This window comes from Trichechus manatus, unplaced genomic scaffold (assembly GCF_000243295.1).
Source record: "Trichechus manatus latirostris isolate Lorelei unplaced genomic scaffold, TriManLat1.0 scaffold00209, whole genome shotgun sequence".
Taxonomy (NCBI): Eukaryota; Metazoa; Chordata; class Mammalia; order Sirenia; family Trichechidae; genus Trichechus; species Trichechus manatus.
The window spans coordinates 3,639,167-3,652,051 of NW_004444145.1; positions in this window are offsets into that span (position 1 = coordinate 3,639,167).

Consider the following 12,885-nt stretch of genomic DNA (forward strand, 5'->3'; position numbering starts at 1 on the left):
ATATCCTTACTCAACCTTGGGTTCCCTATCACCAGCTTGCTTGTCCCCTTCTGCCTTCTGGCCCTTGTCACTGGACTACTGTACCTCGTTAGTCTCATTTGGTTTTACGGGGCTGTCCACTCCCAGGCTGAATGTTAACACCTCACTTTCCGTCTCTCAACTAGTCCCCTCCTTGAGCTTCAGCTGGAGGCTGGCCTTCCACCAGAAGCCCCGAAGCCTACCATGGGCATACTGTCCCCCAGCTCTGGGCATGACAGATGTGTTTGGCATTGTTCTTTGCCATCCACCTGTGTGTGCCTGATGCACCATCTTGGAATTTGGCCCAGGAGATAAAAGCATGGATGCCATGTTTCCAAAGCGTCTTCCCTCCATTATCTAACCTGACCCTCGCACCAGCCCTCGACCAGGACACCTTGGCCAAGTGAGGTTAACAGAAGGGTGTGACAGCATGGTGAGGCAGAGCTGGGCCTGGACACTTGTTGGCATGCTGAGGGAAGGGGCTGGGCCTTCCTGCTGGAAGTGTCACTTGGATATTCTCTAGTCCAGACCCTCACTGTGGAGTTTGGGAAACTGAGGCCTAGAGCTGGCACTAGAGCCCAGGATGCCTGACCCCCGAGTCCTGCCCCCTTTCCTGGGGGAGGCTGCAGGCTCCTCCCTCCCCTCAGGTCTGGCCTAGGCCTGAGGGGCTGTGGTTCTGCTTGGTGAGTGAGTGTTCGTAGATGGCCTAGTCCAGGCAAGGACAGGGTGGGGGCCAGGGGCCGAGCTCCCAGCCTGACGGAGGAGACCTGCCCTGGGCCTGTTCCTCCTTCTGCCCTCCCTTCCGTGTGCAGGGAGCCTCCTGGCCTGCCCACTCCTAGCTCAGCAATTGCACAGAGGTTTTCCAGGGAGGCTGACAAAGCAACTTCTGCTCTGTGAAGAAAACAAGGTCAAACACGTGAGAAGGGCCGACTTGCGGAGTCACAGGCTCCCATTCCCAGATTCCCATGTGCTGTGTCCCTTAGAAAGGAAAAAAAAAAAAGATCCCGTTGCCGTTGAAGCTATTCAACTCATAGTGACCCTATAGGACTGAGTAGAACTGCACCATAGGGTTTCGGAGGAGTGGCTGGTGGATCCGAACTTCCAAACTTTTGGTTAACAGCTGAGCTCTTAACCACTTTGCCACCAGGGCTGTGTGGCCCTTAGAGGCCTCCTCAATCCCCCTGCCTCAGTGCAGAAAGGACCCCTTCCTTAAAGCTCTGTGGGGCAGGAAATCCTCTCTTCCCTTGCCAGTTTGGAATTCAGACTATTTTAGCAGAAAGTTCTGCCTGTTGCCTAGCTCTAGTCTCTCCTGCTGTGTTTCAAGCCCCATTTCTTTTTGCCCTGTCCTCTGGAGAATGCAGAAGTCCCGGTGTTCAGGCCACAGTAAGTTGGAGGTCAGGATTACAAGAGGATACTCTTCTCTTTGTCCCCCTCTGTGGGGTTGGGAAAACCTGAGGCTCCCCTCTGAATTCCCAGCAGGATGGCCTTCTCCACTCCCCTTCTCTGGCCTGCTTGCCCTGCCCTGGTCTGCACACCTCCTGTGCTCCCCTCTCCAGGAAGTGTGACTGGCTCTGTGATCCATCTCAGATGAGTGCATCTGGGCTGGTTCCAGGCATCCTCTGTACCCCCATCAGCATGGGTAAGGCTGCCTAGAGGAAATGTCCTTACATCTTTCCCACCCACAGGCCTCGGGTCCCAAGGCTTCCTGCCCTGTTCGCTGCTGCCTCTGTGGCCACTGTCAAAGCAGGCAGGGCAAGGCAGGGAGCTTGGCGAGATTTTGCTGGCATTCGGCTGCATGGACCTTGTTCTCTGTCTCAGGGAAGCTTCTCTCCACGCTGCCCAGGCCACATCTCTTGATTGGCCTGTGGTGGGGGCTCAGGTGGTAGAGCTTGAAGACCATCTAGTCCCAATCTCTGCTGCTGTAGGAATTCCCTTCCCACTATCCCTGACAGCTCTGCCTCAGGGCCCTTGTCATTACTGTTTCCTTGCCCTGGAATAGTCTTCCCCCAGATGAGGCTCACTCTCTCCCTTCATTCAGGTCTCCACTCAGATATCATCTCCTCCTAGGAGCCTCCCAGATCCTCACTCTGGATTCCCTTACTCTGCTTCATTTTTCTTCACACCACTTATCCCTTCATGAATTTCTATGCCTATTTACATGTTTATTGTCTGTTTCTCCTACTAGAATAAGCTCCATGAGGGAAGGGGCATTGTTTTCTGTCTGGATCCCCGGTGCTTTGGACAGTGCCTGACATTCGTTGGTGCTCGACAAGTATTTAAGTGCTTGAATAGTCACCACAGTGGGGAGCTCACTATCTCACCGTGGAACCAGTCTTCATGGAAAGCTCGAAGTGTTAGAAAGGCCTTGCTTGCACTGAAGAAACATCTGCCTCCCATCAGCCTCCAGCCTGGGGAACCACACTGCCAGGTCCCACCCTCTTCCCAGCCAGCAGCTTTTCATGCACATGCTTGAGAACTGTGGTCAGCTGACTCTTCCTGACTTTCCAAAAGGGAAATTCGCATTGATCCAACCTCTCGGGACCTTCGGTTAATAGTGCTCTATTGGGGGATCTCATACATGTGTGAACTCAGTATCTTTCTCTCATGGCCTGTTTGTCTCCTGGCTGCTGCTGAGCCCTGGGGGGCATTAAAGGGAGGAGGAGATCGCAGGTTCTGCTCACAGCTCACTGTTTCCCTCCAGGTCACTGACAGTAGCATCTTTGTGCCTGGACCAGGATCCACCAGGAGATTCTAGAAGCCAGGGAGTGGGGGGTGGGGAGGGCAGGACATAGGGGGCAGAGGGTGTGGGTCTCCCATCCAAGGGCCTTGGCTCGGAGGGAGGCTGGAGCAGGGTCACCGTCTGTGAAGAGTGTTAGTTCATGCGTTTATTGAACACTTACTGTAAACAGAGCACTATGACACTGGGAAGGAAGAACTTATAATGAAATGAACAAGCCCAGGCCCACCCTGAAATCTCAGATGAGCAGGCTTGACATGGGCCTTAGAGATGGCTTCTTTTAACCAGCTCAGGAACCTGGGGCCCAGAGAAGATGCCTGCTGCCCTGGGTGACACAGCAGTGCTTGGTGGCCAAGACTGGAGTCCATGCTTCTTCCCTGGCACCTGCTGCCAAAGGAGCTGCCTGAGTACTGGGCACAATGGCAGGATGGGGGTTGGCTCTGGCCGAGGGAAGGACAGACGGTGCCCAATGTTCTAAAGCACAGCTGCCAGCAGCAGGGGCCCAGGCCGGAAACCCACAGAAGCCCCTTCCAGGCATGTGGAGTTACTGACATGTACCAAGGGGCATGTGTGCATGTGTGTGCGTGCACAGATGTGTGTGTGGGGAGGGGGCGGGGCCAGGCAGGGTTTGTTCTAGGTGGGCTTGATTAAATGTGTGACTGTTCCTAGAGTGCTAAGAACAGTGTTTGCCCATAGTAAGTGCTACTTAAGTACTTTGCCATTGTTATTTTGAGGGGTCTTAGAGTAGTAGGGAAGCCCTGGAGGCTCAGTGGTTAAGAGCTCAGCTGCTAACCAAAGGCTGGCAGTTCAAATCCACCAGCTGCTGCTTGGAAGCCCTATGGGGCAGTTCTACTCTGTCCTATAGGGTCGCTATGAGTTGGAATGCACACGATGATGGCGATTTTTTTTTTTTTTTAAGACTCGTAGGGTCGTTATGAATTGGATTCCATACTGGGGCAATGGGTTTAGAGTAGGTAAAGGAGCCCTGGCTGCACAGTGGTTAAAGCGCTGTTAACCAAAAGGTCGGTGGTTTGAACCCATCAGCTGCTCTCTGGGAGGAAGATGTGGCAGTCTGCTTCTGTAAAGATTACAGCCTTGAAAAACCGGTGAGGCAGTTCTTCTCTGTCCTATGAGGGTCGCTATGCTTTGGAGTCAACCCCACTGCAAGGGGTTTGTTTTTTTTGGGGGAGGGGAGGGGTTTAGAATAGGTAAGGTAAGGACTGGAAGATGTTCCAGGTGGGGGAAATGAGGCTGAGGGTATGGGCAGCAGGAGGGGTGAGCATCCAGAGTAGCACAGCAGGAGGGCTTGGGGCTGGGGGGCTTGCAAATGAAGGCCCCCTGGAGGGGTGTGTGAGCAGCTCGGGGCGGGGAAGGAGACTCCATCTCTGCTCATTGCCTGGGCAGGGGACTTCAGAACTTGGAGGTCACTTCTGCTGGCTGCTGGCTCTGGGTGAGGCTGGCGTGGTCTCGGGGTGGGAGGTGTTGGGAGGTGCTCAGAGCCTTGGCAGGTCAAACAGGGTACAGGGGCAAGGCCTCAGCACACCTCGGGCCTTGTTCTTCTTCGGAATGCCCCCTTCCCCGACCCCTCCCTGCCCAAACAGGAAGCGTTTGTTGAGTGACTGACGGGAGTGGTGGGATCCTGGGGGAGGCTCCCCAAAGCTCGGGGCTGGGTCGACGCCCCCCGCCGCTTGTTCTCTGGGGCCTTCTCCGGGGGCTGCAGCAGCCCGTGGCGGCCGGCAGGGGGCGGTGCCCGACCGGCTTTGGGAGGCTCCACCGCCCCTGCCCCGGGCGGGGCACCCGGGAATGTGGCGGGGCTCAGATGTGGCGGCGCCGCCCGCGTCCCGTCCCGTCCCGTCCGGGCGGCCCCAAGCAGCCTCCCTGCCTGGGCACGCCCGTCCGCGGGCGGGCGGACACCAGGTGTCAGCGCTGTGGGAACAGAGGCTTCTGAGCCCCGCCCCGGGAACCTGGAGCCCCTCCCGCCACAGCCACGGCTAGGCGCCTTGGGATTGGGATCGAGGGACCGCTGCCAGGGACAGAGGCCCTCAGTTTCAGGTCAAGGACCCTGGGCAGGCAAGAACCTGGAGGGGTGTGATACACACCTGCCCTGTAGGTGGGAGGCTTGGACCAGGCCCCTAGCCTCTGCTTCAGTGGCTTCCCACATGTCCTGCTGGAGTCCTGGCTCTGGGCCTCAGTTTCCTCATCTGCTGCTTAAAGAGGCTAATGATCCTACCTCTACCTTGCAGTGCTGTGTAAGCGTTAACTCAAAGGAAAGGCTCAGGACAGTGGCTCAGGGCATCTCTGTCCACCTCCCCCATCAGACTGGCAGGTCCCCTATGCAGGGTCTCCCCACACCATCCCATAGCTGCCTCCTCAGGGCCGTGGCCCTCAGACTGGGGGTGTGTATGAGAGTGGGAGAGGCTGAGAAGTGAAATGCAAGCTTTAGCCTGTGCTGGTAGCAGGCCTCGGCCTGGCCTTGCCTGTTCAGAGTCTCTTGAGTGGAAGCCAAGGGCACAGGAAGGCTGGAGCGCAGGAGATGCCTCAGCCCCTTCGCTCCTGCTGACCCTGCCCTTGACCTGAAGGACCAAGACAGACAAGGGGGCAGGGAGGCATATTTCTGGCATTTGCAGGGAGAGACAAGTAGTGAGGGGCAGGCTCTGGCAGCACAGGGGAGGGAGGAAGAGTGCAAACCCCATTTTCATCTGACAGGTGGGTAAACTGAGGCTCAAGATCACCCAGTGAGTTAGTGGCAGAAGCAGGACCAGAACCAGGGCCCCTGACTCCCAGTCCAGCGCTCTTTTCCTATTTCCTTGTCTTCCACATTTTATGGGTTGGCTTGAAACTGCAAAGCCATGATGATAGGAGGGGGTGTGGGTCTCAGAATAAGTTCAGGGTCCCCCTTCCCAAACGCGGGCCTGGCTGTACCACACCAGTGACACTCACATCCTGGTCCTGGTCCAGGTTGTTCCAGAAGGGACCCTGTCTGTCTTCCCTAAGGGTAGATCCTGGGAAGAGATCTCCCCGCAGCTGTCTCCTCTTTCCAATGCAGAGAATATCAGCTGATTTTGGTGTGTTATCCCCTGCCCCCCCAACCAGTTGGGCAGTCCCAGGACTCAAAGTTAGAGATTCTGGCTGTCTCCCAAGAGGGTGAGTTGGGAGCAGGGGGACCAGCTCCTGGGCTAAAGCCTACCTCAGGCTGTGTGGCTTTGAGCAAGGCCCTTCTCTCTGGGCCTCAGTTTCTCCAACTGCAAAACGAAAGAGTAGGCTATATTTATGGTTCTGGGATGTCACCCCTCGTACCTCAAAACCTGAGGGGTGAGGTGGTCCCAACCAATTCTGGGGGAATCTGGAAGGGGAGGGGCCTAACTGGGCAGCACCGGCTACTTTTCAGCCAGTTTAGTTTTCAGAGGACAAAAGAAAGAGGCTCGTTGTCTCCTAAGTATGGCGGCGCTCCTACGGGGTGCTTCCTGCCTGCCTGGGGGTGCGGACGGGCAAGGAGAGGGGGTCCCAGGTCTGTCTTCTGGGGCCTGATGGTTTGCGGGCTTGGCGACTGGAAGCCACACTTTCAAGGGGTGACCTGCCACGTGGCTATCCGTGATTCCCCAGGAAGGTCTTTGGAGTTAGCTCCACCCTGGAGTCAGGACAGGCTTCCCCTCTCCCTTCAGGCTCAGACACTGGGGTGTCCATAGGGGTGATCTAGCAGGTTAGGGTTCCGAGGAGGCCATGAGGAGAGTGTACGTATGTGGGATGGGATGTGATGGGGCTGTGGTGCACCCCACACTGCCAAAGGCACAGTCTCAGCAGCTGTGGGCTTGTAGGGAGATGGAGTTGGAGAGGGGCTGCCTTACTGGAGAGCCCCCAGAAGGATCCCAAAGCTCCTCCAGTCTCAAGGACTTCCCCTAAAGCACCCCAACTGATCGCTGGCAGGGCAAAAGCCTACCGTGGCCTGGAGGGTGAGTGGGTCCCTAAGGCCTCCATTTTGTACCCCAAATATCTATAGCTAAGGGGAAGAAGGAAGGCAGCAGGAATGCAGGAATCTGGCCAGACCCCGTCCCCAACAAGCTGGGGTGGGAGGGGCTGGGCTTCGTGTGCGCCCGCGTGCTCCTGAACTCTGCTTGGTAGCTAAGCAGCCATCATGAACAGCAGAAACACACGGAATAGCGACCAGCTGCATGTTTGCATACGTGCATGCAGGTGTGTGTCTGTGCTGGGGGCCCAGGGGACTCAGTGCCTCCAACCACAGGTGGGAACCATTCTCGTTACTTTATAGTCAATCATACATGTGCCTGAGGTGGGTGGGTGGGGGGGTGGTTTTTGCCAGCTGACCCTTTCTGAGCACTTACTGTGTACCAGGCTTACTCCATGCATTATCTCCTTTAATCCTCACAACCCTATAGGCAGGCATCCTTATTACTCACTTTCATAGATAGGGAAACTGAGGCTCCAAATGGTTGTACACTCCCAAAGTCACAAGCAAGTGAGTGGTAAAGCCAGGGTTCAAACTGAGGTCTATCTGACTCCAGAGTCTAGTTTTGCCATTAGGCATGTATGGAGTGTGTTTGTGTGTGCACGTGTATGTGTACACATACGTGTAGATGGTAGGCCTGGATCTGTTTGTACTTAAGGATCTGCATCTAGGTGTGGCTGCCTGTGTCCACACAGGAGGTGTGTATACATATGATCATACACATGCCATGCACATGTGCACACACATAGGCACGTATCCACATGTACACATGGGTGCGTGCACATTTGTGTAGTGTGTACCTATGTGTATGTGTGTGCATATGCTGTGTACACATGTGTGTATGTCTGCAGATAGCTGCATACCTGTGTACACAGGAGCTCTCTCCACAGGCTGACCTCACTCTCCAGCTCCCCCACCCTCCGTCCCTGGGCCAAACCCCTCTCAGGCCCTTGAGTCAGCACACAGGTGGCATCTATTTGCATGTCTACCACGGCAGGATGCATGATGGCCTTGTTGATGGCACAGGGACTTCTGAGGATATGAAGAAAGGACATTTGGGGGAGGGGTAGGATTGGCAAGGATGGGGGTTGAACAAGAATAAGGCAGTTGGGGTGAGCGGGATTAAGGCTGAGATCAGAGAAGCAGCCTGGTTTTCTTCAGCCCTGGAGCTGGCCCAGAGAGCCCAGATGCTGCCCACTGTACCACTTCTCTTTAGGATAAGCCCCCCCCAACCCCCGTCAAGAAGAATGCTCCAGAGAGGTCCCAGCACAGGGACTCATCTCTGTGTGTGCCTGGGCAATCCCTCCTCAATCCCCAAGGGAATGGAGGGGTGGGGGCAGCAAGATGGGAGTGGATCCTCCCTTGTGGTTCATAGATGTGGGGGAGACGGGCTGAGGTAAAATCCTAGCCCCAACATCTGCACTTGCACTGCCCCAGATCCCAGGCCACAGGTCCCTAGTTATCTGGCTCTCAGCTGCGAGTGGAGGTGCAGGCGAGGCAGCGGCCAGCAAGGGGCGCTCGTGCCCTGCGAATGGCCGGGAGCAGCGTTGCAGGCAGGCGGAGATCTGGGTTGGTAGGGCCGGGCTAAAACACACCTACAGACCCACCTGCATGTGTGGTAGGGTGGGGTGGGAGTACAGACTCTGCACCAGGGAGGGGTAGACTCCCAGAGCAACGGATAGACACACCCTTCCCAGAGGGACAGACTTCTAGACCTCCCTTCCCCCACAACAGAGGGATCCCAGACTCCCAGATCCCCTTCCCCAACAATAGACACCAAGACCCTCAACAGGAACAGACACAGGGACAGCCCCCTCCTGCTCTGAGGGCACTCTGAGGCTGGTGTTGGAGGGCTCTGGGTGAGCTAGCTGGAGGCGGAAGTGACTGAACTGGCCTGCGAGTTCCTCTGGGTGAAGCAGGGTTTGTTGGGCCTTTGAGACAGCGAGGAGGTGGGGGAGGCAAGGGCTCTGGAATGAGACAGGCTCAAGGCCTGGTTCCAGCTCTGTCTGTGGTGACCCTGGGGAAGTCACTCAACTGCTTCTGAAATAGAAGCAATGTTTGTCAAATGCCCAGCACAGACCTTGACACTCAGTGTCACATGAGGCTATTACAGGTTGCTGGAATCTCCATCATGGGTATGTTTGGATATTTCTTTATCAAATATTTAATGAGCTCCTACTAAATGCCACACCCTTTGTGAAGCACTAGAGTATACACAGTGATGAACAAGCCATTTGCGGTGGCATGTCCTGGGGCCTGTCAAAATAAAAACTAACCCCCCCCCCCCCCGCTTTGATTCTTTAAAATGGAAATTACGGTGTAAAAGACATGAGACTGGCAGAGAAGGTCCTTTCTCTCTTTTATTGCTTGTCAAGCGCTGGGCCAAGAAAATTCCAGATATCACTATACTGCTCTAGCTCTCTGCCTCTTCCCACAGAAGTCAGACCCAGGTGCTCCTCTGCCCCAAACCCTCCAACACTGGCCTACTATGGGCACAATCTGACTCCCGCACCTCTCACTGGCCTCTTCCTGCTCCCCCCAACCCCCCACTGCAGCCACACGGTCTCCTCTGTGGGTCCTCAGACATGATAGGCAGGGCCTCGGGGCCTTTGCCTTAGCTATTCCCTCTGCCTGGAATGTATTCCATGAATCCACATGGCTTGCTTCTTCACCTCCTTCTAGCTTTTGCTGAAACGTCCCTTCTCAGTGAGGTTTCCCTGACCTTCCTATTAAACATTCACCCCCACCTCCCCCCGCCCCCGCTGTCCTCCCTAGACTCCCAACACTTCCTAGGCACCTTTCTGCTTTGTTTTTCTCTATAGCACTGACTGTCACCATCTGGCTGACTATATCTTTTATTAATACATTTCTTTCTTGTCTGCCTTTCCCCTGAAAACATCAACTCCACGTGGGCAGGAATTGGGCAGATTTGCTCACTGCTGCATCCCTTGGCATGCCTTACACATTGAAGGCATCAGTAACTATTTGTCATGTAAATGTTGACTGTTGGCCTGAGGTGGCACGCATCCCTTGGTGGCGGGGGCTGTTGATGGGGTGCCTGACTTCCAGGCTGCAGCTGAACCTCTGCGGCACAAACCTGCTGGGGACTGGGGAGCTGGGGATGGACAGGAGTGTTCTGGTTCCACCAAACTTAGCTACCTTAGCTGAAACATGGAGGGACAAGTTTCTACCCTTGAAAAAAATACAAGATGTAAGAAAGCTAGCAAGCACAGAGGGAGGTTTGCTGTTTCTGACGAGAGGGGCTCCAGCAGGGGATTTGCAGACATTACACATTCTCTCCCTGGGGCACATCTACAGCCCACCTTCTGGAAGTCACGCGCTGGCCTTGGCCACTTTCTCAGAACAATCACACCCCGCCTGTTAATCCCAACTGTTCCCAATAGAATGAAAAAATGGTATTTTCCCCAACCCTTCTGCCCCTATGTCCAAGAACCAGCTCCCGGGGTCCCTCTCTTAAGTTGGTGAGTTTGGGTAGGGCTACCTCTTTCAGTCCTGGGGTGGTATTGCTCCCTGGGTTTACTAGCTGCTAGAATGTCTCACTTTCCCCTTTTGCTCTTTAAGCGTTCAGCACCCACATTATCAATTCCTTGCATTGAATCCTCGCTGTGTGAAACGCTGGTATGATTTCTCTTTTCCTAGCTGGACCCTACCTGATACACTAGCGGAGGAAATATCTTCATAGTGTTTCAGACACCATCTCCTCTTCTCTTTATACCAGAGACACCCAACAAAAACAAGCAAATAAACAAAATAAAGCAGGTGGTGCTAAGTGTCACGAAAAAGTAGTATGGAGACAGTGGAAGGTGTCCTGGGAGGCCTTTCAGAGGAGGTGACACGTGCGCTGAGATCTGAAAAATCAGAAGAAGCCGAGTCTGGGGGGTGAGGATTCCCAGTGGGGCCAGGGTCTCTGTGGGCTGTGGCAGCCCCCTCAGTGGAAGGTGCTGAGCCTGCTCCTGCCTCCTGCCTGGGAGAGGAGGAGAGGGAGGAGAGAGAGGAGAGAGTCGCTCAGCCTGTGGTCCCAGCTCTGTAGGCTCAACCCTGGGGCCTCTAAGAGCTTAGGACTGAAACTAAGGGATCTTAGTTCTGGGTCTAGCTCTTGGAAACACTGCTCATGCCTCCCTTTTTCCCTCCCTTCTTGACAGGACTTGGAGAAGAGGAAATCTCTGCTCTCTCAGGCTCCTTAGACATGCTGGTCTCAATGCGGCCAGCAGAGGGCAGTGGTTTCACAGTGCGTCTCGGCAGGGCAGGAACTAACCTGGAAATGGAAAGCAGCCTGGGCAGTCAGCTCCCAAAGGGAAGAGGGAGGGCTTGGCCACTTCCCTTACCCTCTGCAGTCCTCAGCTCCTGCTACCTAGATCTCTGAGCCCTGACAACTGGCTTCTCCTGGGGTGAGGTGGGGTAGGGGGTAAGTGAGGCTAGGTGGATGGTGTGGATGTCCACATAACCACTTCTGGTCTGGCCACCTGGGCCATGGGGCCAGATCCCAACTCCACTTGGGATAAGGCGAAAGGCTGTTAAAAATTAGCATGTTTGCTATTATCATTATAAAGCACTTACTATGTGCCAGACAGCAGTCCCTGGATGGTATAAATAATTAAGTGCTCAGTTACTAACTGAAAGGTTGGCAGTCTGAATCCACCCAGAGGCGCCTTGGAAGAAAGTCCTGGAGATCTGCTTCCTAAAGGTCACAGCCTTGAAAACCCTATGGAGCAGTTCTACTCTGCACACATGGGGTTATCATGAGTCAGAATGACTCCTCGACAACTAACAACTATATGCCAGATGCTGCTACATTCTCTAATCATGCATCGTCTCTTTAAATCCACAACACATCTATGAGGTAGGCACTGTTTATCGCTCTGAGGCTCAGAGAGGCTTAACACATTGCCCAAGACCACACAGCTAGTACGTACTGGAATGAGAATCTGCTCTACAGCCCATAGTCTCAATTACTATTGCTGCTGCCTCTGTGAGGGGGTGGGGGGTTGGAGTGGTGATGCACAGGGGAGAGGATGCACAGGTGTTGCGAACTTCATGGTGGTGGACATAGAAGGGATCTGGAGGACCACTCAAGTCCAACGCCTTTATTTTACAGATAAAGAAACAAGTCCAGCAGGGATGGTGACCTCCCCAAGGTCCCACAGAGAGTATGTGGCCAACCACAACAGAGGGGATTTAGGCATGGCAGGGGACCATGAGCTGTCCACCCTGCACCAGACCAGAAGCCTCTTGAGGGTAGGGACCCCACTGTACTCTTTATTCCCTCCTCTCTTCTTGATGTCCCTAGCACAGGGCACAGCACGTAGTAGGTATTCAAAGGATCCTTGATGATGGATTCATCTTCCTTATTTCAGCAGATGCAGACATCCGCCATTCATGCCTTCATTTAGCAAGTGCCAGCTTTACTTATTGCCGGCTGCCGGCTTGGCATCTCGCTAGACACAGGGCACATAGCTGAGTAAGACACAGCCCCTGCATACAATTGACTTATGTTTTGTTGGGGGCCCCGGGTTATCTCCCATGATGACACATAGTGTTCCTCATTCTCAACCCAGGCTTCCCGTCTTATGTCTGCTAACTTCCAGCGCCCCCTCTCTACCCAGGCTAGAAGCTGAACGAATCTGCACCACTCCCCTCCCCTAGGCCATTTCTACTGCCTTCCTCTTTGCCAGCCCTTTCTGCCAAGTCACCTTCCTCTCTTCTTCCAGGAAGCCCTCCTTAACTACGTAACTTCCCTCAGATGCTCTGCAGGCCCCCAGTGCTGAGGGCGTGAGCTCTGCCCAGACATCTCTGGTTCTGTCTTCTCTCTGTCTCCCCCAACAGCCCATGGCCAATCTCCCCTCCAGCTCTTTTCTCCTCCAGGCTAACTAGACTATGAGAAGGCGGGAGGGGGAAGTTGTGCAGTCAACCCTCAGCACACAGGAGGAAGGTTTCTCTGGAACCACCAGTGTGATCACGTGATAGTCCTGCACAAGGCTGCTGAACCCTGACCTTCTATGTCGAGCCTGGGGGCTCAGGCTGAGCACTGGCTGTTGGGTTCCTGCCTAACCTCACCCACCTTTTGTGTTTTTAGGTGGGGACCTTCATTCTCCATCTTACCAACTCCTGGGTTTGGTCATTTTTTTCTGCCCCTATGGTAGGCAGT